At 45.9% G+C, this 26,403-nt stretch overlaps 1 protein-coding gene across 3 annotated transcripts in view; it reads right to left on the minus strand.

Moving 5' to 3' along the window:
* Positions 1 to 26,403, minus strand: part of LOC135982473 (centromere protein F-like) — a 240,687-nt gene that overhangs the window by 167,102 nt on the left and 47,182 nt on the right. The window lies entirely within an intron of this gene.

The raw sequence follows: 26,403 nt of genomic DNA on the forward strand, positions 1-26,403 counted from the left end.
AAGGAAAAAAAAATGTTGCAGAAACAAATTGCTGAACATGGTGCTCCATTAAAGGAGCAAAAGCCAAGTATGGGGTAGTTTAAGAAGGAAATGCTATACTAGAATGTTATTATAAGGCTGCAAATCATTCATGGAAGTTACGGTTTCCGTGACCTCTGTGAATTTTGCAGTGCTGGTGCAGCTGATCCCAGGACCACCCCATCAGCTGGGGAAGCCCAGGAGCCAGCCGCACTGGCCGTTGCTCCGGCAGCACTAGGCATGGTCCCTGGTGCTGCCCTGGAGCAGGAGTCTGGGACTAGTGGCAGCGGGATCCTGGGCATCCCCCCAGCAACAGCGTCACCCTGTTCTCTCTCCCCCACTCTCCAGCAGTCTTCAGAAGCGTCCCCCCTCCCAGTAGATTTAGTCACGAGTATTTTTAGTAAAGGTCATGAACAGGTCATGGGGCCGTGACTTTTTGTTTATTGCCCGTGACCTGTCCATGACTTTTACTAAAAATACCCGAAACTAAAACATAGCCTTAATCATGATCCTGTTTCTAACCTTAATGCATTTATTTATACAATATGTTTTCAAAACATGCATTATTACGTTCGATTCAGATGAGGCGCCAGATCCTCAGCTGGTGTAAATCATTATAGTTTCTGAAGCTCTGCCATTCACACCAGCTGAGAATTTGGCCCAAGATCTGTCTCCTCAAATTTCAGAGTCTCCTTCTATGTTATGAATATAGATTTCCAATGCCTATGTTTTGAAATCAAAAATGATCTTAGGATGAAGGGGAGGCTATTTTTTAAAGAACATTAGAGTGGTGTGTATAACTTCTTACAATGCTTTGTTTGAGACATGAGAGTGTAAAATGTTGGAGTGTGTCTGTTCTTTCCGTTGCTGGCCATCACAACAAAGAAAATTCACATTCTGGGTATAGATGGCTGATAGTTCAGCATCCACCATGGAGAAATTGACATCTTTTAGAGTTTATACATATGTCCTACCAAACAGCTTTTGGTGTCCTTCTGGCTTGTAGACAGGGAGAGAGGAGCAACTCTTAAAGTGTTATGATTCAGACAAGTATCAGAGGGGTAGCCGTGTTAGTCTGAATCTGTAAAAAGCAACAGAGGGTCCTGTGGCACCTTTAAGACTAACAGAAGTATTGGAAGCATAAGCTTTCGTGGGTAAGAACCTCACTTCTTCAGATGCAAGTAAGGGAAATTTCCAGAGGCAGGTATAAATCAGTATGGAGATAACGAGGTTAGTTCAATCAGGGAGGGTGAGGTGCTCTGCTAGCAGTTGAGGTGTGAACACCAAGGGAGGAGAAACTGCTTCTGTAGTTGGATAGCCATTCACAGTCTTTCTTTAATCCTGATCTGATGGTGTCAAATTTGCAAATGAACTGGAGCTCAGCAGTTTCTCTTTGGAGTCTGATCCTGAAGTTTTTTTGCTGTAAGATGGCTACCTTTACACCTGCGATTGTGTGGCCAGGGAGATTGAAGTGATCATCAGTGATCTACAACCCATCCTGGACAATGATCCCTCACTTTCACAGACCTTGGGAGGCAGGCCAGTCCTCGCCCACAGACAACCAGCCAACCTTAAGCATATTTTCACCAGCAACCACGCACCGCACCATAACAACTCTAACTCAGGAACCAAGCCATGCAACAAACCTCGATGCCAACTCTGCCCACATATCTACACCAGCAACACCATCACAGGACCTAACCAGATCAGCTACAACATCACCGGCTCATTTACCTGCACGTCCACCAATGTTATATATGGCATCATGTGCCAGCAGTGCCCCTCTGCTATGTACATTGGCCAAACTGGACAGTCACTACGCAAGAGGATAAATGGACACAAATCAGCTATCAGGAATGGCAATATACAAAAACCTGTAGGAGAACACTTCAACCTCCCTGGCCACACAATAGCAGATGTAAAGGTAGCCATCTTACAGCAAAAAAACTTCAGGACCAGACTCCAAAGAGAAACTGCTGAGCTCCAGTTCATTTGCAAATTTGACACCATCAGATCAGGATTAAACAAAGACTGTGAATAGCTATCCAACTACAGAAGCAGTTTCTCCTCCCTTGGTGTTCACACCTCAACTGCTAGCAGAGCACCTCACCCTCCCTGATTGAACTAACCTGGTTATCTCCATACTGATTTATACCTGTCTCTGGAAATTTCCATTACTTGCATCTGAAGAAACATGCTTCAGACAGTTCCTCCATTTTCTAACTATCATCAGCCTGGTACTAGTCGCAGCTTTCTGGGACCAGGAAGTGCTGGAGTTTATTAACTTTAACAAATGTTTTGTAAGACACATACATTGGGGTTTTATTGATCACAAGCTTCAGTCATTTCAAGACTTGTCAGGGGCTAAGTATAGAGCTAATAGGACAACAGTTTAAAGTGGTCACCACAGTGTGTAAAATATACTACAACTTGCCTGCCATTAGCTAGGGTAAGTTAGGCTAGCAAATATTCATGAGTGTCCAATAAGCAGAATCACTAGCGGTATAAAAAGAGATCCATATTTCTGAGACGAGCTAGATTCAATTATATACCCAAAAATTGTTAAAATAATGGTAAGGTGGTAATGTTAAGCACTTAAAAGTTAGGAAATGCCAGAATTAATGTTGCCCATGCATTGTGTGTCCAGGGGCAGATTCCAAAGAATCGGGGTACCTGGCACCCTGACAGTAAATATGGCATCAACAGAGATCTCTTCTGTAAAGTAACCTTTACATGATGTCTGGTTTGTTTTATTTGGTATAGTTTACTGTGGTTGCACAAGCACACATCTTATGTACTTAATTAACAAATGAATGATTGAGATCATTGCATTCTAAACTCATCTTTCCAGAGTCTCCTTAAAGTTATTTGTACAGGTAATGACTCTTTCCTTTGGTCAGGTGCTGATGAGGTTGCCATCTCCCTACATGAGAAGGAGCCAGAGTATGAGCTAGACGGACTCCCAGAGGTGGTGAAAAAAGGTAATTGTTACTTCGTTAGAGGAGAAGAGACCACATTGGTGGGGAGTGTGTGCGCGCACGCTTATCTAGAGAATCGTGTTGTCATATGTGTGACTTGGAAGCATTGTAAAAACTTGGACATCATCGGCCAGATTCAGCCCTCGTATAGGTTGCATAAGTCCATTTAACTCAACTGCTTGTCAGAGCTGAGTTTAGCCGCATGTGCTTTAAAAAAAAGCCCTAGTATACAATTGAGGCTATAGGGGGCTAGTATATTTTGTTGTAGATGTATGTAATTTCTAGTGGTTTTGGTTTTTAGTCTGTGTGATGTCTTCCCATCTGTACAGTTTTGTAGTATTTGATGACAAAAGCAAAACAGCCAAAAATTCTGAAATCAGAATCCTAATATCAGGTTGTAGTTTTGAAAATCAGTCTAGATACATGTTGTTGACTTTGGGACTCCTCCGAAAACTTTGCAAAAGACCTCTGGCAAAAAGAGAGGGATTCTAGGCCCAGCCCTTCCCAGTATAAAACACCTTTTTCTTCTGGTTGAGAGGAAGGGGGGAAATTTTTGCTTAAACATTTTTAACTGAATGTTTTTTCATTGAAATGTGCTGCATTGTCAAAGCCGAAATGTTTCACGGAGATGTATTGATTCAGACAAAGTTTTTGCTGGGAAGGTTTCTGAGGTGCAAAGTGGACTCTTGCAAGGAGGAAGGCCCCCAAATTGAAAACCTGATGGTTTTGATTCAATTTCATTTTGTGAAAGCATTTGAAAGGCTTATGGTTTCATTCCAATCTAGAATAAAAACAAATTTTGAAACCTCGAAAGGTGTCGCAAAACAGAATTGTCGCCCTCCGGCCAGCTCCACTTAGAACACTAGAAGAGACATCATTTTCAGATGGAAATGATTTTCCAGTTAATAGTGTTCCTTTAAAGGGAAAAGAGAACATTTTCTTGGGGAAAACGCTTTTGGCCATTTTAGTAGAGCTGCTGTTGCACAGATCCACACCCTTGCCTGAGTTCACCTATAAAATTCTAGGAACGCAAGATAGTCCTAATAATTCCCCCATTATATTTTATTCAGTGAGTAAATGCCATTTTACTTTCTTAAATTATTACCAGTTGTCATCTCCATCTTGAAATGAGCAAGATCAGATTGATTAGAACAATAAAGTAATTTAAGCAACTTTGGTTAATAGAAGCTGTTTATTTTTTAGGGTTTCCTGCTATTCCTATTGTGAAAACCGACCCTTACATTTTGTGCAGAACAACTTTTCACCTAAGGACCAGTCCCCGTCTTGCTGCCCAAAGCCAAAAATTGTCACCAGGTTCCCAACTTTTACAAAAAGGCAGGTCAGATAATCTTGGGGAGATCTGTAAACCGACAGCTGGTGGCAGCAAATCACAAAAGGTAACTGATCTTAAAAATGTATCTGAATGTGCAGGGCATGGGCAATCCGCATCATGTATTTATCTCTCCAAGTGAGTTTGAAGATATGCCGTGTTATTCACACCTCCTTTCTATCTGCCATGAATATAGTGAAGGCAAGGTCATCAATGTAAATACAATCAATAAAGCGTTGGCATATAACAAAGATCTGGGCATAATGGTAAACTTAAAATTGTTGGTATGATCAAATCTGTGATCTCATGCCAAGTGCTCATTAACTTGGTAAATAGAAATGAGGTAAATCTTCCCACTTTAATGCTCATCACAAATATTTGATTATTTCTTGAAAGACCTGGCTGCCTAGAGCAGGGGGTGCGTGTGTGCGTGCATAGATGGATTACACACAAAAGCACTCAAAAGTTCAGATATGGTGGAATGAAGGCTCCTTGTCTCAATCTCTCTGTTCAGCCAGCCCCAGTTCTCTTCTCCTCCTCCTCTTAGCTCTGTGTCTTCTCTCAGTGTCTCCTACACATTCCTTTCCCCGTACCCCCGCCTTCTCTCATAGTCTTCTAGTCCTAGCCTCGCCTACTGGCTCCCTGTCCTTGGCCCCCTCCCCTCACCCCTGTTCCAGTCCCAATCTTGGCATACTCCTTGTCCCAGTCTGCCCTCCCACCCCCACCCCCCCATTTCCCTTTTGTCCCCTCTGCATTTGAGTCCAGTATCTTCCGCCACCACCGTGCATGTGCACCAGCTTGGAGGGGTCATTGGGAGTACAGGAAAGAAAGGTTCCTGTCTCAGTTCTGGTGCTTGGCCCAAAGCAGCTGGGAAGAACCGTTGCAGGGAAACTCTGGCGTTGACCCCTGTAGGCCTGGGTTGGAGCATATCAGTTGCTCTGTGAGGATGGCTCAGTGCTGTGTTTTCATATCCAGGAGCTGTGGGGAAATGGCACATGTGCAGTCACTCTGTGGGGAATAGCTCATGCGCAGTTTGGTTAGCACTAAGAGCTGTGTGAGATCCAAGTATACGCAGCGAGGATGAAATCTTCAGAGATTTTAGCTGCTAAAAATCTAAGAATTCTCTCTACTGAGCGTCTGTGAACTGTGATTTTTTTCAAAGGCTTCTAATTTGGCCAAATTTGGGCAGGTTTTCCTGGGGATGGCAAAAAGCACATTCTCTGACACAAAGGCCACTCCCTGCCAAATGACAAGTCCCTGCTCCAACACATGGAGCTTTTCAAAGAAAAGTTGCCAGAATATTTTAATATGAGAAAAATGTAGATTTCCCTAGCCTTGCTCTTGGGAATAGCTTAACCATTTTGGCTGAAATTCTGCCTCTGTCCCCCACCCCCGAAGAAAAAGAGCATGAGGCAGACATACAGCATAGAAAATTTCAGCCCAAGCAATTAAAGTTTGTAAAGTTATAAGCAGCAGAAAACAGGGTCTTGTAATGGGAGGAGACAGGTAACCTTAATAATAAATGATCCTACTAGCTTTGCCAGTAATATATGTTGGTAACAATTTTGTTTTTGCTGTTGCATTGCTGTGAACTTAGCCAATTTAAACAACACACAAAATCATTCTTTAAGTAACAATCACTACAAAAACAATCATGCTTCAACAAATTGTTTAAAGAGATATTCTGTTCCCAGAGTTTTCATTTTTTAGGCCCAGACCCTGAAGTCGTTTCTCAGTCCTTATGCAAACTTGATCTGATTTTTTTCCTTTGCTTTTAATTATTGAGGACACTGGAATGAAAATTGATCTCATTCTTTAGAAGTTCTGGTACTGAACTTTGTCTTAATGCTTGTATTGTGATAGCCTCAACCAGACACTGGTAACTGCATGTCCACAATCGGAGATTTTGCCCATTGCTAGAAAAACACTGTTAGAGTGACGGAACAATTAGAGAGGTGGCACACTATCTCCACAACTCTTAGGTCTAAAAAGGAATGCTTCCACAGTCTCTGCTTTCAGTGGTAAAAATTATTTATTTTTAGACTTAGCCTTATATTTCTCAAGCTACTATTACAATTACAGATCTGTAAGGACTGTCTTCCCTTTTTCCACTTGACATCAACATTTTAACAGCTTTTATTTTGATAAGTATTGGCGCTAGAAGGATAAGCCCTGATGCTCATCTCTCACACAGGACCCACATCAGTGTAAGTGGGAGGAGAATTGAGACCAATTACCTACACTATCAGAAGCTGTGGCATTTAGGATTTCAATTGTCGTGAAGCACACATTTATAACTACTGAAGTTTTAACTAATTGATGCTAAAATCATGTCAGAATTTGGTGGGAAGTGCAGGGGAGACAAGGATGATTGTAATAGCAGTGGGGACTGGAATTTGAGATAACCCCAAAGGTATAAATATTGTGAAATTTTTCAACAGTTTTACAAAGCTAGTGTTGAACAGCAGAACATCTGGACAAGATATCCTCTGCAGGCCAGTGTAAATGCTTCAGGATGAAACAACTTTTTCAAGTGCTATTATATTTACGGAATAAACTATAGGACATTTACAAATTCATTATGAAATATCAGTAATTAAACTTAAATTACATATCTCAAAATACAGTTCTGCAGATTAGTGATTGAGCAAGAATAGACTAGACAAGGAATTACTGTGTACTACTCCTTAGCTTTGCCTATACCTTGTTATATTATGTGACTTGCGATTTGTAAAACTTGAACGTGGTGAGGAGTAGGTAGTTGCTGTAAAGCATTCTGCAGAGCACTGTTGTATTTTCAAAGCGATCAATATAAACACTGAAGATTCTTGCATTTAGCGGGTGTCTGCTAATTCATGGTATTCGGTTGCTTGGAATGCGTCTCTCACTTCCTGCTGGTACTTAACAAGACTATTTTTTGTTGTGTTGCAGGTAGATGATACTCAACAGTGCCAAGCAGAAACAGCTATTGAACCCATGGAATCTAGTTCAAGATCTCTTTGCATAAATGAGCAACCCACAAAAACTGTTGCTCAGACCTCTAGGGAGAATTTTAACACTCACAAAGGCAGATGTTCCTTGAGCACACAAACATCACCTGTGCAAAATGAAGAAGGCAAAAACTGTATAATATTGTAAACCTGAGTAGTATAAGGGCCCTACCATCAATAAAACCCTAACCCTGCCTCTTGACCCCTTTACCCTGCCCCTTGACCCCTTAAACCCCACCCACCTGTCACAGGAAATCCCGCCCCAGGGGGTGTTACGTCCGGGGTCAAGACGTCCACATGACCGGCAGCAAGGTGTGTCATGTGACCCTCCCCCTAAGAACTCCTCCTCGGTATTGGTTTTACCCCGATAGGACCACCCTGAGAGGAGATTTGGCCAGTCAGGGTGAGTTCCAGGGCGGGGTGACCTGTCCGGATGTGGGTCGTGTGACCCCTCTGTCTGTCTGTGCTGGGCTAGCTTGATTATCACTTCAAAAGTTTTTTTCTCTTAATTAATTGGCCTCTCAGAGGTGGTAAGACAACTCCCACCTGTTTATGCTCTCTGTATGTGTGTATATATATCTCCTCAATATATGTTCCATTCTATATGCATCCGAAGAAGTGGGCTATAGTCCACGAAAGCTTATGCTCTAATAAATTTGTTAGTCTCTAAGGTGCCACAAGTCCTCCTGTTCTTCTTTTGACCCCTCTAAGAACTCCTCCCAACACCCTCTGCCAGTCAGAGTGCAGCACCATTACCCCATATGTCCCAGCTCCGGGCAGAGGAGGCCATCTCTTACCAAGGACACGTGTTTTAGAAATTGTGGAAAGGCTGCTGAGAGGAAACGTGGACTCCTTTACCACCCCTGTGAGAACTTCAGACTTTGTTTTAGCCCCGAGCACCTTTGGACTTGTGTGGAGAAAGCGCTACATCAGTGACAGTCCCGAGGAGGACCCTTTGACTCAACCGTTGATGGATATGTTGGAATCTGACCCCGAAACCCTTGTGAGGCACCCTGATGAGTGTGACGGTCTCTCATTGGTCAACCCCCTAGAGGTGAAGGCGATCATAGCTTAGGGGAGTCACAGCTGACAAGGTGAAAAGAAAAGACGTCGCTCAGGTAAATGAATGATTAAGAAGCGACGGTCGAGGATGGGGTATAATGGGGCTAGGAACCACGGATTGCGTAAATTAACAACAAGCAGTGGGGTGCTTACACTGTTTCTTTTCTGAAAATCTCTCAACAGCTCGAAGATGCTGTGAGGGTACCTCCCATAAGGCTTTAATTTGTTAATTTACACAATCCCTGGTTCCTAGCCCCATTACACCCCATCCTCGACCCAGGGCCGGCTCCAGGCACCAGCCGACCAAGCACGTGCTTGGGGCAGCACCTTAGAGCGAGGCGGCGCTAGGATTTTTATTTATTTATTTATTTTGGTTCGGCGGCAGGGCGCTCGGGGGGCTTCGCACGGCGCTCGGAACGGAAGCAGGGTCTTGGCACAGCGTGTCACTCGGAGAAGGGCAGGGGCTTCAGGTGGCGCGGCGCTTGGAGGGGACGGGGCTTCGGGTGGCGCGGGTACCGAGGGGACGGGGGCTTGCGTGGCGCACGGGGGGTGGGGCTTCGGGCAGCACAGCGCTCGGAGGGGGGGCGGGGACTTTGCACGGTGCTCGGAGGGGGGGGGCGGGGGCGCGGCGCTTGGAAGAGGCGGGGCTTCGGGCGGCATGGCGGTGGGGGAGCGGGCACTTGCACGGCTCTCTGGGGGTGGGGCTCTGGGCAGCCTGGCGCTCGGAGGGGCGGGAGCTTGGCCCGTCGGTCGGAGGGGGGGCAGGGGCTTGGCACGGCACGTCGCTCGGAGGGGGGGAGCGGCGCTTGGAGGGGGCAGGGCTTCAGGCGGTGCGGCGCTGGGGGGCCGGGGGCTTGTGGGGGCGGGTTCAGCTGTGTGTCGCTCACGGGGCGGGTACGGCGGGGCGGCGCTCTTCTTTTTCGCCTGGGGCGGCAAAAAAGTTAGAGCCGGCCCTGCCTCGACCTTCGCTTCTTAATCACTCATTTACCTGAGCAATGTCTTTTCCGTTCACCTTCTCCTTCGGTGACTCCTCCAAGCCATGATCACCTTCCACCTCTAGGGGGTTGAACAATGAGAGGCCGTCACACTCATCGGGGTGCCTCACAAGGGTTTTGGGGTCGATTCCAACGTATCCATCAACGGTTGAGTCAAAAGGTCCTCCTTGGAACTGTCACTGATGTAGCGCTTTCTCCACACACATCCAAAGGTGCTCAGGTATAAAACAAAGTCCGAAGTTCTCATGGGGGTGGTAAAGGAGTCCACCTTTCCTCTCAGCAGCCTTTCCACAATTTCTAAAACACGTGTCCTTGGTAAGAGACGGTCTCTTCTGCTCGGAGCTGGGACTTCTGGGGTAATGGTGCTGCACTCTGACTGGCAGAGGGTGTTGGGAGGAGTTCTTAGAGGGGTAACACGACCCACTTCCGAACAGGTCACCCCGCCCTAGGACTCACCCTAATTGGTCAAATCTCCTCTCTGGGAGGTCCTATCAGGGCAAAACCCATGGTGATTGGTAGAGGGAAGTGGGAGGAGTTCATAGAGGGGTCACATAAGGCACCTTGCTTATAGTCATGTGGCTGCTTTGACCCCGGAATTAATACCCTCTGGGGCGGGACTTCCTTTGACAGGTGGGCGGGGTTTGAGGGGTCAAGGAGTGGGGCTTAAGGGGTCAAGGGACAGGGTTAGGGTTGGATTGATGGTAGGACCCTTATGTTACTAGCCTGCATGTAGTGACTCGGTGTGGCTCCCCTCCTGCCCAGCAGAGGGAGAGCCCTTACAGACACCCAAGTGGGCGGAGTCACCAACGCCTGTTCCCGCCCCCCGCAAGTCAAGGGGCGGTACAGGAAGTATAAAAGCTGGCCGCCAGAGCTCAGTGAGGCCCAGCCACCGCAGGGAGCAGATGTGCGGCCGGGAGTTCCCGGCCGGGAGACCTCCAAGGCCCAAGGCTGTTGCCCTAACTGGCTGGAGCTACACCGAGCCCACTACGAGGAGGAGCCACCGGAGCCCGTCCGCTCCGTCATTGGGAGGAGCCGTCAGACCTGCCCCGCACCAACTACGAAGGGGAGGAGCCCCCAGAGCCCCTCTGCCCCTGCTGTTACCCGGAGGAGCCGCCGGAGCCTCAGTGGCCGGATTTCCCCGAGGAGCTGCCAGACCTGCCCCCAAGCCTCGGACCAGAGGAACCGATGTTGCTGGACTGGCCTGAGCCCAACGTGTTTCGGGCAGGATACCCCACTGACCAGCAGAGGTGATAGCCGCTGCTAGGGCCCGGGGCTGGAACGCAGTGGAGTGGGTGGGCCTGTGTCCCCCCCTGCCACCCCCGCTCACGGGTGGCAGGCTCCCCCTCACCCAACGCTCAGGTGTTGGAGCCTGCGCTTACCCCAACTGGGATATTGTTTGCTCAGCCCCTGCACCAAAGGGCCTGAGCTGTGACTATTTATGCCCCGCCCTGCTCCAGGGCCTGGGCCCTACCTGGACTTGCTGCTTGTTTGCTCAGCCCCTGCACCAGAGGGCCTAAACTGTGACTGTTTGTGCCCCGCCCTGATCCAGGGCCTGGGCCTCCCAACTGGCTGTTATATTATTGCTCAGCCCCTGCACCAAAGGGCCTGAGCCCCTGAACTAACTGGTTGTTTGTTCCACCAGTAGTGAGTCGGTGTGGCTCCCCTCCTGCCCAGGAGGGTCGAGCCCCGGCATGAACCTTCTACACTGCAGTTAGATCACTTCAGATCAAGATAACCTTTGGAAGATAAATAGTTTTCATGACTAGGAATGAAAACTATATGCTCCCTGTTTTTTGTCAAAATAATTTGTATAATACTTTGAACACTAAATCACTTTTACAGGTCTTGTTGTTAAACATTTCCTGAGAACTATGTCAGGAAAGCTATGTTGAAAGAATGGTCATATCCATTTTTATTTCACAACATGTTGGTAATATAGCTGATCGTTGTACAATGTTCTGTAAATAATTCTGTAGAAACTTGTTTGAGATAAAATGTAATAGAAATGCAGTTAAATACCAAACCACACATTACATTAGCAGTATTCCTTCTGTATATAGATGTTTCATTAAATTTCCAAAACACATTTCTGAGACTATTCATTACTAGAAGTTCACCTTGATCACCTTGATCGATTGGTCCTTCAGCCCTCATCTCGATTGCACCAATCACAACACATCTTCCATTCTTCTTGTATCATGGCCTTCCTTCTCCATGTGCGGCCATGTCTTTTCATGGTAACATCTTCCCATCTCTTAGGAGTTTGGCCGAGTGCAGCTGCTAGTCCATCGATTGTCAGTGAGCCTCACTATATGCCCGGCCTATCGCATTTTACTATGCCTGCTCTCAACAACGACGTTCAGCACTCCACTCTGCTGTCTGATCTCTTCATTGGGGACTCGGTTGTGGATTGAAATTCCCAGAATTCTTCTTTCCATCGCCCTCTCCATGACAACAGTTGCTGCTCCTCTGTCAGCACCCATGTTTCACTACCATACAACATTGCAGTACAGTAATTCCTCGCTTAACATTGTAGTTATGTTCCTGAAAAATATGACTTTACGCAAAACATTGTTAAGCAAAACCAATTTCCCCATAAGAATTAATATAAATGGGTGGGGTTAGGTTCCAGGGAAATTTTTTTCACCAGAGAAAAAACTATACACACACACACACACCACATTTTAAACAAACACTTTAATACTGTACACAGCGATGACGATTGTGAAGCTTGGTTGAGGAGGTGGAAGAGAGTGAGATATTTCCCCAGGGAATGCCTTACTGCTAAATGATGAACTAGCTTTTGGCTGAGCCTTCAAGGGTTAAAATGTTGTTAATGAAAGGTTTCAGAGTAGCAGCCGTGTTAGTCTGTATCCGCAAAAAGAAGAACAGGAGGACTTGTGGCACCTTAGAGACTAACAAATTTATTAGAGCATAAGCTTTCGTGGACTATAGCCCACTTATAGCATCCGAAGAAGTGGGCTATAGTCCACGAAAGCTTATGCTCTAATAAATTTGTTAGTCTCTAAGGTGCCACAAGTCCTCCTGTTCTTCTTTTTAATGTTGTTAATGTAGCCTCACACTCTACAAGGCAGCACCAATGGGGGGAGACAGCATGGCAAACGGAGACACACACCCAGTGTGGGGGAGAGCGAGAGAGCGAGAGATGCACATTGCCCCTTTAAGTATGCTGACCCCACTCGTAAGTACATTGTCTTTTTAAGTCTATCGGGAGTTGAGACAGCAGCTGCTGCCCCAAGCTCTCTCTCTCTCTCTCTCTCTCCATCAGTGTCCCCACCCTGCTGTATATGGAGAAGGGGTAAGTGGGGTGCAGGAGCAGGGAAGAGGGGGAAACCCTGACATTAGCCCCCCCCCCCTTGCACAGCAAGCAGGAGGCTCCCAAGAGCAGCTCTAAGGCAGAGGACAGGAGCAGCACATGGCAGTGGGCGGAGGGACATCTGAACTGCCCGCAATTGATAGCCGGCTGGGCAGCTGCTGCACAGGGAACTTAGGGGAGCGGGGAGCTGAAACGGGGTCCTGCTGGTCCACCCAGATTCTAAGCCCTCAACAGCTAGCTGCAACAGGCTGCTCTTCCTGCAAGCAGTGGACAGAGCAGGCGGCTGCCAAACGACGTTATAAGGTGTCCTAAGTTTTATCCCCACTCTGGACTTTAGAGTACAGATATGGGGGCCTGCATGTGAACCTCTAAACTGAATTACCAGCTTAGATCTGGTTTTGCTGCCACCACTCCCAAGTGCTAACTCCCTTCCTGTGTACCCTTGAGAGACTTCTTCACCAATTCCCTGGTGAACACCGATCCATACCCTTGGATCTTAAAACAAGGAGAAATTAACCATTCCCCCTCCTTTCCCCCCACCAATTCCTGGTGAATCCAGATCCAACCCCCTTGGATCTTAAAACAAGGAAAAATCAAGCAGGTTCTTAAAAAGAAGGCTTTTAATTAAAGAAAAGAAAGGTAAAAGAAAACCCTCTGGGAGAGATTAGCATACCAGCTACTCTCACAGACAACAGATTCAAAACACAGAGGATGTTCCCCTGGGCAAAAACTTAGTTACACAAAAAATACCCAATTTGATTATTCCCTAATGCCCAAGACAAGTTACTGTTAATGTTGATTCCACCCTTCCAATTCATCAATTTTGATCTAAGCTAAACTGGTGTTAATGGTCCATTTGTTCAGTTATCATGAAGGTACTAGTATGGACAGCATAATTAAGGTTGAGCTTTAGTTTCAAATAAGGATTCATCGTCTTTTATGTATGGAAAACACAGCATTATCCTGCCTGCTCACACTTACAGTACTTTCCTTTTGAGCACAGAATGAATTTTCTGAGAATTACAAGAAAATAAATTAATTAGTTAAATTAATTGAAAACTGGGACCCTTAAGAAATTTAGCATTTGTATCACTCTCTTCTATGTCCCAAATGATCGTAACACAAACTCTTCAAATGTTTTATATAGTTAAAATTAATTAATTGAAAACTTGTGTGTAGGCTATATTGCAAGAAATTAGGTTGCTATTAATTAAGCTATTTTAAGGATTTTTTTAATCTAATTGTTATATAGACTACACACAGGGTCAGTTCAACCGGTCAGGTAACTTTTAATTGGGACCATTGTGACATCAGATGCAATTTCACCAATCCCACCCCCCTTTCTCTCAAGTTATTTTTCATGCAAAAGTTCTATGGGGTGTAATGACTCTGGATGAAGGAGACTGGACATGAGTGGAGTGCTCATTGGTAGATTAGTTGGCCCAATTTCACAGCTCTTTGAAGGTTCCATGCTGGCACACGAGCTTGGGTATCAATGCCTGAAAGGCTCCCGATGACACTGCTGCCTTAGCTCTATTGTGCACCCAGGCAGCCCCTGCAGGGAAACTGAGGCGCATAGGAGGAGTCTTTAAATTTCACAGATATTGAGACTTGCAGACTGTGCTTTACCCACCCCCTTTTCACATAGCATGAATCTCAATAATACCGCTCTCTAAAGCAACAAGTCAATTGCAAATTAAGAGACAAAGCCGATAAAGTATAGCGGTGAATCTGTGTTGTTCTAGTGATGCCAATTAGCATTAAGTTTAAATGGCCAATGCGTCCTGGCTGCTTTAGGCTGTTCTGCTATGCCAGCAAATCTGACCTTGAAAGTTAAAATTAAAATAAAATGATTAAAGATTGACACTGCATAGCTTCTAATAATTGAAATATCATAGTAGCCTTTTCTTTTGATTCCTTGTTTGGTGATCATGTGTGAAATTTTTGGTAATTAAAAATTAACGAAACTCATACAAAATGTACATTAAGATGAAGTTATGGTTGTGAGTATATATCAGTAATGTAAGGGTAAAAAAGATTATAGGGGTTTTATAATTTTTCCCAACCCATCTTAACTTTGTAGTGACGACATGAGGGAGACGAGTTTGGAAAAAAGTCTTTAAAAAAATCAGTTTTAGCTGAACTGAGGTCACAAAAACGAAAACATTTATTGTCCTATGGTTATTGCATGGTGTCACTACAGGGACGAGTTAAGGTTGTGTTAACTGTGTATTTTCATTGCTTAACCTATTTGTACTACTTTTTAAATGTAACTTTAATGTTGAATTTCCTGCATTTGTGGTGCTTAGTTTTGGGAAAATTTAAAGCATTCCTGTAATGTGATTTAGTGCTATGGACTCTCTACCTTAACTCCCTCTAAACTTAATTTTTTTGTATGATAAAATTTTCAAAGGCTCCCAAATTGCTTAGGAGCTTAAGTCTCTGGAAACAAACGGGACATGATCTCCTGAGTTGTTTAGGTGATTTTGAATATTTTACCCTCAATTCTTAATTTCTAATCTATCTATAATCAGGTGTGTGGTACATAAAACAAGAAGAATTCCTAGAGTAAATTCCTGGTAAGATGGTTGTATAAATTAAGGCAACTTTCTGAGCCAGGGCTGATAAATAATCAGTGAAAGCACACTTATCCTTAGCACTCCATTTTGGTTTATGAAAGTCTCCATACAAATGCTGTCATTGGCACTCCAGTATTGTTCTGTGTACAGTAACCTGACTATTACAACAGTGATATTAAACAATTGTATATTCTGTTGCAGAGAATGCATTGGTTGGATTTTTCCTTTTTGTGCAAGGCTTGCAGTACAATTCATGCTAATATAGTCTAGTTTGCTGTCTTTCTATGTTTGTCTCCTGAAGTGTCTGGAAATGGAAAAAAAAATCAATGTGACTTGATAGTAATACGCTAAAAACATGTTTTAAAGGTGCTGGTATCACTATGCTGTATGCCAGTGTAGCTGATGGACCGGTCTAGTTGATAAGTGCGGTTCAGGTCATCCTTCAGGTCTTGAAATAGTCTTCTCATTTTTACCTAGTAATGAAAGAAAAAGCACAAAACTGAGATTTGTTTGGCTGCTGCTCCTTTGTAGGATTATTACCAAGGATGAATGTTTTGAGTTAGATTCTAGTACTTTGGATTTTCAAAGTTCACTATGCTGCTCTACTCTGACTTCTTTGCAACTCATTCGACACCACTGATTTCAATGGGATTCCAAACTAGAAAAGCACTAGGAACCCTCTGCCACAAAACCTCCATAGGGTTACACGTACTCCAAGAGCAATATGTCAGTGACTACACTGTAGAGGCACTCAAGGCTAGCTCAGCGGACCTCTTGTGAGATACCCTGGTGACCTAGTGCTTGGGTAATACAGGACAACTGCATAAAGAAAAGGAGACAAAGTTGTTGCATATGGGGATGAAAGAACCCTTGATGTACAGTGAGGACCTGACCTGTTCCCATTGAAATCAATAGAAGATTTGTCAAGGGATTGAGCAATAGTGAAGTAATTAGGTTTTGCTACGATTAGTGAGTTGACCTATCATAAGAACGGCCATAGTGGATCAAAACCAATGGTCCATCTAACCCAATATCTGGTCTTCTGACGTGGCCAATGCTCCCAGCTTTTAGAAGTTAGTGGCTAGGAATACCCAGAGCTTGGGGTTGCATGCCTGACCATCCTCGGTAATAGCCTATCTTCCATGACCTTATTGAATTCTTTTTTGAACACCTTTATGGTTTTGGACTTCAACATCCCTTGCCAATAGTTCCATAGGTTGACTGTTCACTGTGTGAAGAAGTATTTCCTTTCATTTGTTTTAAACCAGCTGCCTATTAATTTCATTGGGTGACCCCTGGTTCTTGTGTTAGGTGAAAGAATAAATAACTCTTCCTTATTCGCATTCTCCACATAGCATGATTTCTCAACATTTGCCATGACAGCTACAGTCCACCTAGCAACTCAGTTCATTCATGTCCAACAGTATACATATATAGCTCTCAACCGAACTAAACGCATTTACCAAACCTCATCCTATGCTGCTTTTGGAAGTGCCAGTATTCAAAGGGAACAGTGGGCTGCCCTGTTGTGTACACCCCTGCAGGAGTTAATGCTAGCTATACATCACACTGTTCACAAGAATTTACTAGTCCTGTAAGGATTTTTCTTGAGAAGGAGAAGAAATGCCTCAACACCATCCATCTTCTTGCTTTTTCTGCTTCTCTCTGTTGTCTGCTGCTGGTATTGATTGCATACAATTGTGTCACATGTTAAGGAGAAAATGTTAACAACATATTAGGTGGAGCTGCTATCTATATCCAAATCAGATTCAGACGTGTACATTGGAATATAATTCCACATCATCCTACAATTCCTAGAAGAAGATCAGAGAGGGAACTAGAACATGTGTACTAAACTGGATTTTCTTTGCATTATGAATTACAAATGTGCTCATTTTACAAATGAAAACTTGGCAAACTAAGGTAAATGTGCCCTGTCCTGAAGAAAAACATTGGCCCTTGGTGTAGATTACAGCCCTTCTCTATAGATTTGCCCCTGTGACTGGTTTTGCCTGGCTGCTTCATGTTCCTGTTCATAAGGATTTAGGCCAACTTGACCCATGTAATGGCTTTAATTCCCATCACCACTATGAAGGAAAACATGTCCTACCTAGCATCAGCCTTATTAAGCAAGATATACTAAGGCTTTCAATCCTCTGTGGAGAGTTCAGTTGTTCAAAACAATTTTTAAAACTTTCTGGCAATGCTGATGAGTACCCTGTTTCCCCGAAAATAAGACATCCTCCGAAAATAAGGCCTACTTACAGTTTTGCCTCTCGTTGTAATATAAGGCATCCCCCCGATAATAAGACCTCCCCGATAATAAGGCATCCACCGATGTGTACCGTATTCTTCTTCATTGAAAAATAAGACATCCCCTGAAAATAAGACCTAGCGCATCTTTGGGAGCAAAAATTAACACTGTCTTATTTTCGGGGAAACAGGGTATTTATTTGGTTATCTTCTATAAAATGTGGATTACAATATAATCTCAACCACGACAGTACTGAAATTGATTTTATAAACCCATGGTAAATTCCTGGATTTGCATCAAAATGGAACTGGTAAGACTGCGGTTCCAAAGATGGTATGGTTATATATAAACCTTTTTTCAATGTGTAATGTGCTCAGAAACTGAACAGCACTTTGAAAAGCTAGAGGGTAGCTTTAAAACAATTCAGTCTCCAAAAATATATTTGTATTGTTTTGTCTTCTTTGAATGCCTGACAAATCAGTCTATATTCATAATTCAAGCTTTCAGATGTTTATGTGAATGCTAATGAGATTGATCTGTGCACTGCAAAATCCGCAGCCCTCAATGTTCTCTCTCTGTCCCATTTTATAAATTAAATAGAAAAATGACAGATTAGTGAGAGTCTGTTTTCAATATTCCATACTGTCTTCTGAGAGTTGAGAGTTCCTTGAAGGGAGCCACTTAGAGTAGGTGTGGAACATGATGTATAGGCTTCTAACAACATTGCTGAAAAGACAAACATTTAATTTACAGACATTTAGGCAATCAATCCAGAATAGATTAACATGTTCTACATTCTGGGTTTCATTGTCCTACATCTTTTACCGGTAGAGGCAAATGAGGCAGAATTGTTTTTTTCCATTGATTTTTCCATTTGATCCCTGGCTGGGATGATTTAGTTGGGCATTGGTTCTGTTTTGAGCAGGGGACTGGACTAAATGACTTCCTGAGGTCCCTTCCAACCCTGATATTCTAGGATTTCCCATTTGTGTGTGTGCAACTGTTTGTTGCTTCAGAAATGGAGTACTTTGCATTTGTCCTTATTGAATTTCATCCGATTTACTTCAGATCATTTCTCTAGTTTGTTTAGATCATTTTGAATTTTAATCCTAACTTCCAAAGCACTTACAAATTGTGACGCCCCTAGGACAAGGGAAGCACAGCCCAATGGTCAGAGTTTATTAAGCAGTCCTTAGTGCAGGGCAGCACAGCCTAATAACCAGAGTCTATTGAGCAGCCCTTAGTACAGGGCAGTGAGGCCTATTGGCCAGAGTCTATCAAGGGTGGAGTGCCCACCAAGGGGTGCGGTGGCCCCGGTATGGGGACCCAGGCCCACCCGACTTCACCAGGCCCCTAACAGCTGTGTAGCATCCTGCCACTGACTCAGCAGGGGGTCCTACCGAAACACGCTGAGTTTTCCCGGGCGGGAGGTACCACTCCGTCACCCTCCCTGGGTCACTTCCTACTGGTCTCTGTGTCGGTCTCCCATGAGCCTTCGGAGTCTCCCTGGACAGCTGGGCTGGCTGCCTTCTCTGGCTCCTCCAGTTGCCTGAGTTCATTCGGGCCCGGGGAGGCTCTGATTCCCGGTGCAGTCAGGGGCTGTGGCTGGCCTACTGCAGAAGCTTCCCAGACAGGTCCTTCCCCTGCAGCTGCCAGCCCAGAATGAGCCGGGCTTCCTCCCTTTATACTACTAGAGCATTTAGAGCATGCCCAGTCCCGCCGAGGAGGCGGGACTTCCGCTGTCAATAATATGGGTCTAACCCTGTCTGGGCTAGTGCGGGGGTAAGCAGACTCTGTCACACAACCCCTCCCAGCTTGGTATCATCTACATACTTTATAAGTGAATTCTCTATGCCATTATCTAAATTATTGATGAAGATATTGAACAGAATTGGACCCAGAACTGATCCAGCTTGACTATCAACTGATAACTACTCTCTGGGAATGGTTTTCCAACCAGGTATACACCCACCTTATAGTAGCTCCACCTAGGTTGTATTTCCCTACTTTGTTTATGAGAAGATCATGCAAGATAGTACCAAAAGCCTTCCTAAAGTCAAGATATACCACATCTACTGCTTCCCCCCATCCACAAGGCTTGTTACCCTGTCAAAGAAAGCTATTAGGTTGGTTTGACATGATTTGTTCTTGACAATTCCATGCTGACTGTTGCTTATCACCTTATTATCTTCTAGCTGTTTGCAAATTAGTTCCCCCATTATCTTTCTAGGTGCTGAAGTTAAGCTAACTGGCCTGTAATTCCCTGGGTTGTCCTTACTTCCCTTTTTATAGACAGGCACTATATTTTCCCTTTTCCAGTCTTCTGGAATCGCTCCCATCTTCCATGACTTTTCAAAGCTAACCAAAGATATGTTCCAACATGTTCTGAAGGGCAGTCACAAACAAGTCCCCCAGAGACAAAAGGCTAGCCAATGGCTCAGCCAGGTGTTAATGAGCTCAACTGGACCACCACCTGTGTAAGTGGCCACTCTTTGGCAGAAGAGAGGTATGGGGAAAAACATCTACATTTTGACAACAAAGTAGTTTGTTTCCTGGCCAGACATCAGCTGGAGAGGATACTTGAGCAAGAGACAGGGCTATAAGAGGAGAGGGCCGATGCCTCAAATCATCTCTCCCTTGCTCTCTGCCCCCGGCATCATCCACAGCTGAAGAACAAAGGAAGTAGCACTGGACTGGGGGAGAGATCCTGACTGAAAGAGGTTCATCCAGTAAGACTGCTGGAACTTGTGGTGAGAGATGTTTGCTTTGTATTCACTTAGCTTGTTAAAAGGTAAAACCACCAATTCCTAACTTGTAACCAAGTCTGATTTAGATGCCTCATTACTTGTAGTAATTTAAAATCAATCTTTCTGTTGTCAGTACATTTGTTTTGTTGTTTTATCTAAGCCAGTGTGTTTAGACTGAAGTTTTTGGGAAGCTACCTAATCAGAATGTTTAGGATTTCTTCACAAAAAAACCCAGCAGTTCTCTTCTCCTTATGATTTGCTGGGGACAAGAGGGTTTAATATACTCGCTTTTCACGACTGCTGAGCTGGGGAATTAGGAGAAGTAAGTTTCTCACTTCAATTGGACATGATTGGCAGTCTGTGCATAGGGGGCCCAAAACTGAAACTGCAAGTCAGGATGGAGGTGTACTGCTAGAACAGCCTGGAGAAGCTTACACAGCAGCTGGCTGGTGCCTTGTATGCAAAGCATTATTTTCAGTTACTAAAGTCACATGAAAATAGAAAGGCTACTGAATTGACTAGAATGAGGTTATGTCCTTAGCATGGCTGCAAGAGTCTCTAAATGTAAACGTGGCTTTGGGTCGAGCTCCTTTGTATTTGGGTAAGCTGAATTTTGGAAGGCAGCACTCTGAGACTGACTCTGCATAAACATCTGGCAAGTCATTATGCCTGTTTATCCTGTGCTACAACTGAGATTGATACCAGTACTCTCCTGTCTCTGAGGGTGGAGAGAGGCTCAACTTGTCAGAAGCTTTGAGCTGCTAAAATGAAAGATGTTGCAACTGCCAAATTTCATTGTTTTTTGTTTGTTTGTTTTTGAGCACATATGCTCTACTGTGAGTGGAAATGATTTGATTACAGCCTGCCTAGGAACTAATAGACCATTTTCTGTCACCGCAGTTATAGCAGTTGCATCTAGTATAGTCTATGAATTTTGCTGGGAAAGCTATTCTCCTGTCCTCTATCCAAGCTGGGCCTATAGCTGGGTTACTCTTAGCAAGCAAAGGGAGTTCACAAAATTCTTATTTTGTCTTCAGGACACTGGAGAGATTTCTACAAACTCACCAATTCAGCTTTGATTATTCTTCCCCCAGTGTAGCCAGTATTGTACAACAGTTCCCTGTCAACCATCTTACTTACACTGCTGCATGCTGAAAAGTACATCATTGGGCACTCCTATTCATTCTTTTCTCCCCAAAAAATTATTTGAAAGCCGTGTTAACATCTGATTTTTGGCAGTACATCATTGCTTTAAAATATGCCTGCTATGCTAATTTCTCTCTATACTCAATTGGCTTCAGAAAAGCAAACTGGAATAAGGTTTCAATCAATGTAGATACACCTCTACCCCGATATAACATGACCTGATATAACACGAATTCGGCTATAACACGGTAAAGCAGTGCTCCGGGGGGGGGTGGAGGGGGAGAGGGGCTGCACACTCCAGCGGCTCAAAGGAAGTTTGATATAATGAGGTTTCACCTATAGCGCAGTAAGATTTTTTGGCTCCCAAGGACAGCGTTGTATCTGGGTAGAAGTGTACTATTTTTGCCCTCACCATCTCATTCATTTATATCTTTTAGCTCATTAAAAGGAGACTCAGTGACTTGATATCTTTCTTTTTATTCACTACTGTAAGAGGTCCGGACTCACCCCCGCGGCGCCTCCTGCTGGTCATCCAGGGAATTAGCTCACCAGCCTCTGGAGCGCCCTCTGCAGGCCGGTGATCCACCTTGTCCTCGGCTCTGGCCCCCCGTGTCCCTCCCAGGACCCCGGTGCCCCTTGCTCTGGGTGCTGTCCCCTGGCAATACCCACACACACGCTAGGTCTCCCCTCCCAGGGGAACCCCCACCCACTAACCCCACCTCACCTCAGGTGAAGGCCACTGCCAGTCACCAGCTAGCCCCTACTCTCTGGGGCAGACTGCAGTATAGGCCACTCATCATTGGCAAGGTTGGGTTCGGACCGGCTGCCTTGGCCTAGCCCTGGGCTGCCCTCTGCAAGCCCCAGTACCCCTTGGCCTATTACCAGGCCACAGCCTAGGGCTATCTAGGCTGGAGCTCCCCAGCTCCTCAGCCTTTCCCCAGCCCTCCTCCACTCAGGTACCCTGTCTAGCTCCCTGCAGCCAGGCCCTTCTCTCTCTGCACTCAGAGAGAGACTCTTGAGCTCCTGCCTCCCAGCCTTCTTATACAGGCCAGCTGGGGCCTGATTGGGGCATGGCCCAGCTGTGGCTACTTCCCCAATCAGTCCAGTAGCTTTTCCCTTTGCCCCAGCCCTCTGCCAGGGCTGTTTTAAACCCCTCAGGCAGGAGCGGGGTAGCCACCCCGTTACAAGCACCTTTCATCTACAAGCCTCCAAAAGATATTTGCACCCCACTATTCAGACTACATAGCCCAGGATCACTTCAATCAGTAACAAAATGCAGCCAGTGCTGGGGTGAAATATAATAGCTGTTTAACAGAGCACAGCAGCGCTATGCAATAGCGTGGTGTGGGAAGTGAAAAGTTCTACCGTATCGAGTTGAAACTGCAGAGTCAGTTTAAGTAAGCCAAATGTAACTACTTGTGGCAGAAGACTGTCCTCATGGCGTTTTCTAACCAGAGAATAACTGCAGCATGGTGATGAAAGAATTGCTGGACATTCTGTGATTGTTCTGGGGGAACCAATTTTAACAGTCTATCAGCACCAATGTGCTTTCTATCTACACTAGAACGGCAACACGGCTAGCAGCAAGAATTCCTTCAAAGAGGTGTAATTGTAACTGCTGGCAGCGCTTGTGAACCACTTCAAGCATTTTTTTTTTTTTTTTTTTGGTGCACAGACGCATGGTTTCTTACAAGCATGGCAGATGTTTGCAATTCCAAAATTCTCTAGTGTAATCAGATTTTTCTGTGCTATCCTGTGACCAACTTTCGTCCACTGCAACCTTACAAGTTATGGGATATGTGCTAAATGCATCTGTGATCCAGCATAATAGGTGAGCAAGAGAAAAGATTGATTTGAAGACGTGTCAACGGAAGGTTAGATTCCTTCTAGTAAGTGGACCCATCAATAGGTTGTTCTTACAGACTAGTAAGGAGCCCTACTCATAGCACTATTTGGTATTTAAATAGTGTCTTTCATCACACAGGCATTCACATACCGAGCTGATCAGTGCTATTTTAAATACATAGAGTGACAGATTGCCGAGAATCAGAAAGTGCTCTGCAAATGTAGAGTCTGATCCTACAACCTTTACTCAACTTGCAGGGCACTACTTGCATGAACTCATGTGGAGAGAAGGGTTACAGGATTGGGCCTGCAGGGCCTGATCCCACTGAAGTCAATGGGAAAACTGACTGCAATAGTAATTGAATGGCACAGAGGGATCACTACGTCCACCATCAAAATGGTATGCTGTACTTACAAACATATTGCAGCAGCTGGCTTAGGGCTAAGAGTGACATTTTCCACCTTGTTGAATTCGTAGAAGCCCTTTTTTGGCTCCTAACTTGAGAAGATACTTTTTTTTTAAAGAAAATTTCCCATGGAATTTATGGCTTCTTGAATTGAATCTGAGCATGGAACAGATTTTGAGAATGATCTTCTGCATCACTAATGTACTTCTAAGGGTTAATGGACTCCCAAATTTATGTTTTGATCGGGGGAAAGGTAAGCAGCCCTTAAGGCAGTAATCTCCAATCAGGATGATCCTTATTGCAGAAAATGGAGACAATGTCTCTCCATAAAAGGCTGTCAGAAAACTCCTGAATTCCTTAACGTTAAAGATAAAAGGCTGTCATAAAGTCCAAGGAAATATTTATGAACGTACAGGGCTGAATAGGTGCAAATAGTTCAGAATTATGTGTTCCTCGTGCAAGAACATTCATTCCAAATGTAAACAAAATTGCTCCTCTGAAGTATTTGGCTGAGCCTGGGATGAAAGTGATGTCAGGGTGGAGACTAGTGAAGGGACTGAACTCCACCGGAGAGAGTACTTCCCTCTGTGCCTCCACTTGCCACTGATAAATACATATTCTATATAAATCAGCCACTATGGCACTATTCGTGGGTGTTTTATTTTAACACTTCTTAAATATTATAACTTCCTGTGGCTCCAGTGTTTGTCTTTCCTTCACTTTCCTTCCCAGGGTACCTTGTAGTGCATCGTTCCCTGTGTCATTCTACACACGTTCCCTCCCTCCCAGCTTTCCCATTCTCCTCTTTCTTTTCTAACCTATCTGTTCAAACTCTCATCTCCCCAACATCCACTCAAGCTCATAATCTCCTTCCCTAACTTGCTATGATTCTGCTCTATCTTGCCTCTTCTCCAGAGATTGGGAGGAGACTACTGCTGCTGCAGATGCTTGTTTCCTCATATAATATGGCTCCACTCACCACACTGGTGGCTGCTGCGGTTATATTGGGGATTAGCTCCACAGATCGGTACGTCCACTCCTGGTGGTTCCTCGCCTGCCACCACTTCTGCTCTCAGATCCACATTACTCCAAGGACTACAGCGTTGTCTTCATAACACAGCCCTCCAGCTGTGTCATGATCTGTGCTACCCAATCCAAGGGCAAGTGTTGCAGTCCAACTGTCCCGCCGTTTCCCCAGTAGTGACTACAGCCAATTGTTCAGCCACTTCCCTGTGGCCCCAGCACCCTCTTCACCCTTGCCGCAACCTGCAAACCCCAGCAACCAGCCAGGAGTTCTTCTCTAGCTCCCTTGGTCCTTGCTAGCAGCACTGCTCTGTCCAGGGTGATCGCTTCCTTCTGCCTGCCAGGCACTTAGTTCTCCCTCCGTGAGCTCCAGGGAGTAGCTGATCCTGCTCTGCCCTGCAGCTCTTCTTATATGAGCCTGCTGTGCCCAGATTGGCTGTTCCTTGCAGCTCCTCTTGCACACTACTGTGGGGTGGATGTCCTATCACACCTAGTAAATAAGAGGAAGAGCTTCAAGTCAAATTGGGTGGCACAGGAGGCTCCGCAGAGGCAAGTTAAAAGAACAATTGGCAAGGCCACCCAATTCACCTTAGCTCCCTGGTGATGCACACAGAGCAAGGGTCCATAGCAGGTAGGGTTACCATATTTTAATTTTTAAAAAGGAGGACACTCCATGGGGCCCCGGCCCCGCCCCAACTCCGCGCCCAGCCCAGCCCCGTCCCAACTCTGCCCCCTCCCCTGAACGCTCCGCCCCCTGCTCCTCCCCCTCCCCTGCCTGAAACAGGGAGGGAGCAGGTAAGATGGGGCGGGGTGCGGCGCAGCGCGGCTCAGTCCGGCCCCCCTGGCCGAGCGGCTCCCTTCGGCGGCCGGCCGGCCCAGGCCACGAGGCTCTGGCTCCAGTGTCTCCTGCCCGGCTGGGGCCCCGGCCCCCGGCCAAGTGCCCACAACCCCGGCCGAGCACCGCGCCAGCCCCCGGCCCAGCACCACGCCGACCCCGGTCCCGGCCCCCGGCCAAGTGCCCGCACCCCAGGCCCAGCACTGCGCCAGCCCCGCGCCCCCGGCCCCAGCCCCGGCCGAGCACCGCACCGACCCCGGTCCCAGTCCCGGCCCCCGGCCATGTGCCCGCACCCCCGACCCAGCACCGCGCTGGCCCCGCGCCGGCCCCACGCCCCCGGCCCCAGCCCCAGCCGAGCACCGCGCCGACCCCGGTCCGAGTCCCGGCCCCGGCCGAGCGCCCGCGCCAGCCCCCGGCCCAGCACCGTGCCGGCCCCACGCCCCCGGCCCCAGGCCCTGCCGAGCACCGCGCCGGACCCCGGCCCCGCACCGCCGCACCCTACCCCCCTATTTTCCCGGACATATCCGGCTTTTTGGGATTTCCCCCTGGACGGGGATTTGAGGCCCAAAAAGCCAGACATGTCTGGGAAAATCCGGACGTATGGTAACCCTAATAATAGGTGCTGTTTCTATGTTTAGGTCTGAGGCGTTGTGCTGTACCTTCAGCTGCCATCAGGAATAGAGAGATCAACACTGACTTTGGAGAGTATCGGGGCTGGCTCAAGGTTTTTTGCCGCCCCAAGCAAAAAAAATTTTGCCTGCTCCCCACCCCAGCCCTCAAGGGTTAACTCTCACACTCTACAAGGCAGCAGGAAAGGTGGGACGGCAGACAGAGACAGAGACACATACCCTGGTTGT

Source organism: Chrysemys picta, chromosome 3, assembly GCF_011386835.1.
Source record: "Chrysemys picta bellii isolate R12L10 chromosome 3, ASM1138683v2, whole genome shotgun sequence".
Taxonomy (NCBI): Eukaryota; Metazoa; Chordata; order Testudines; family Emydidae; genus Chrysemys; species Chrysemys picta.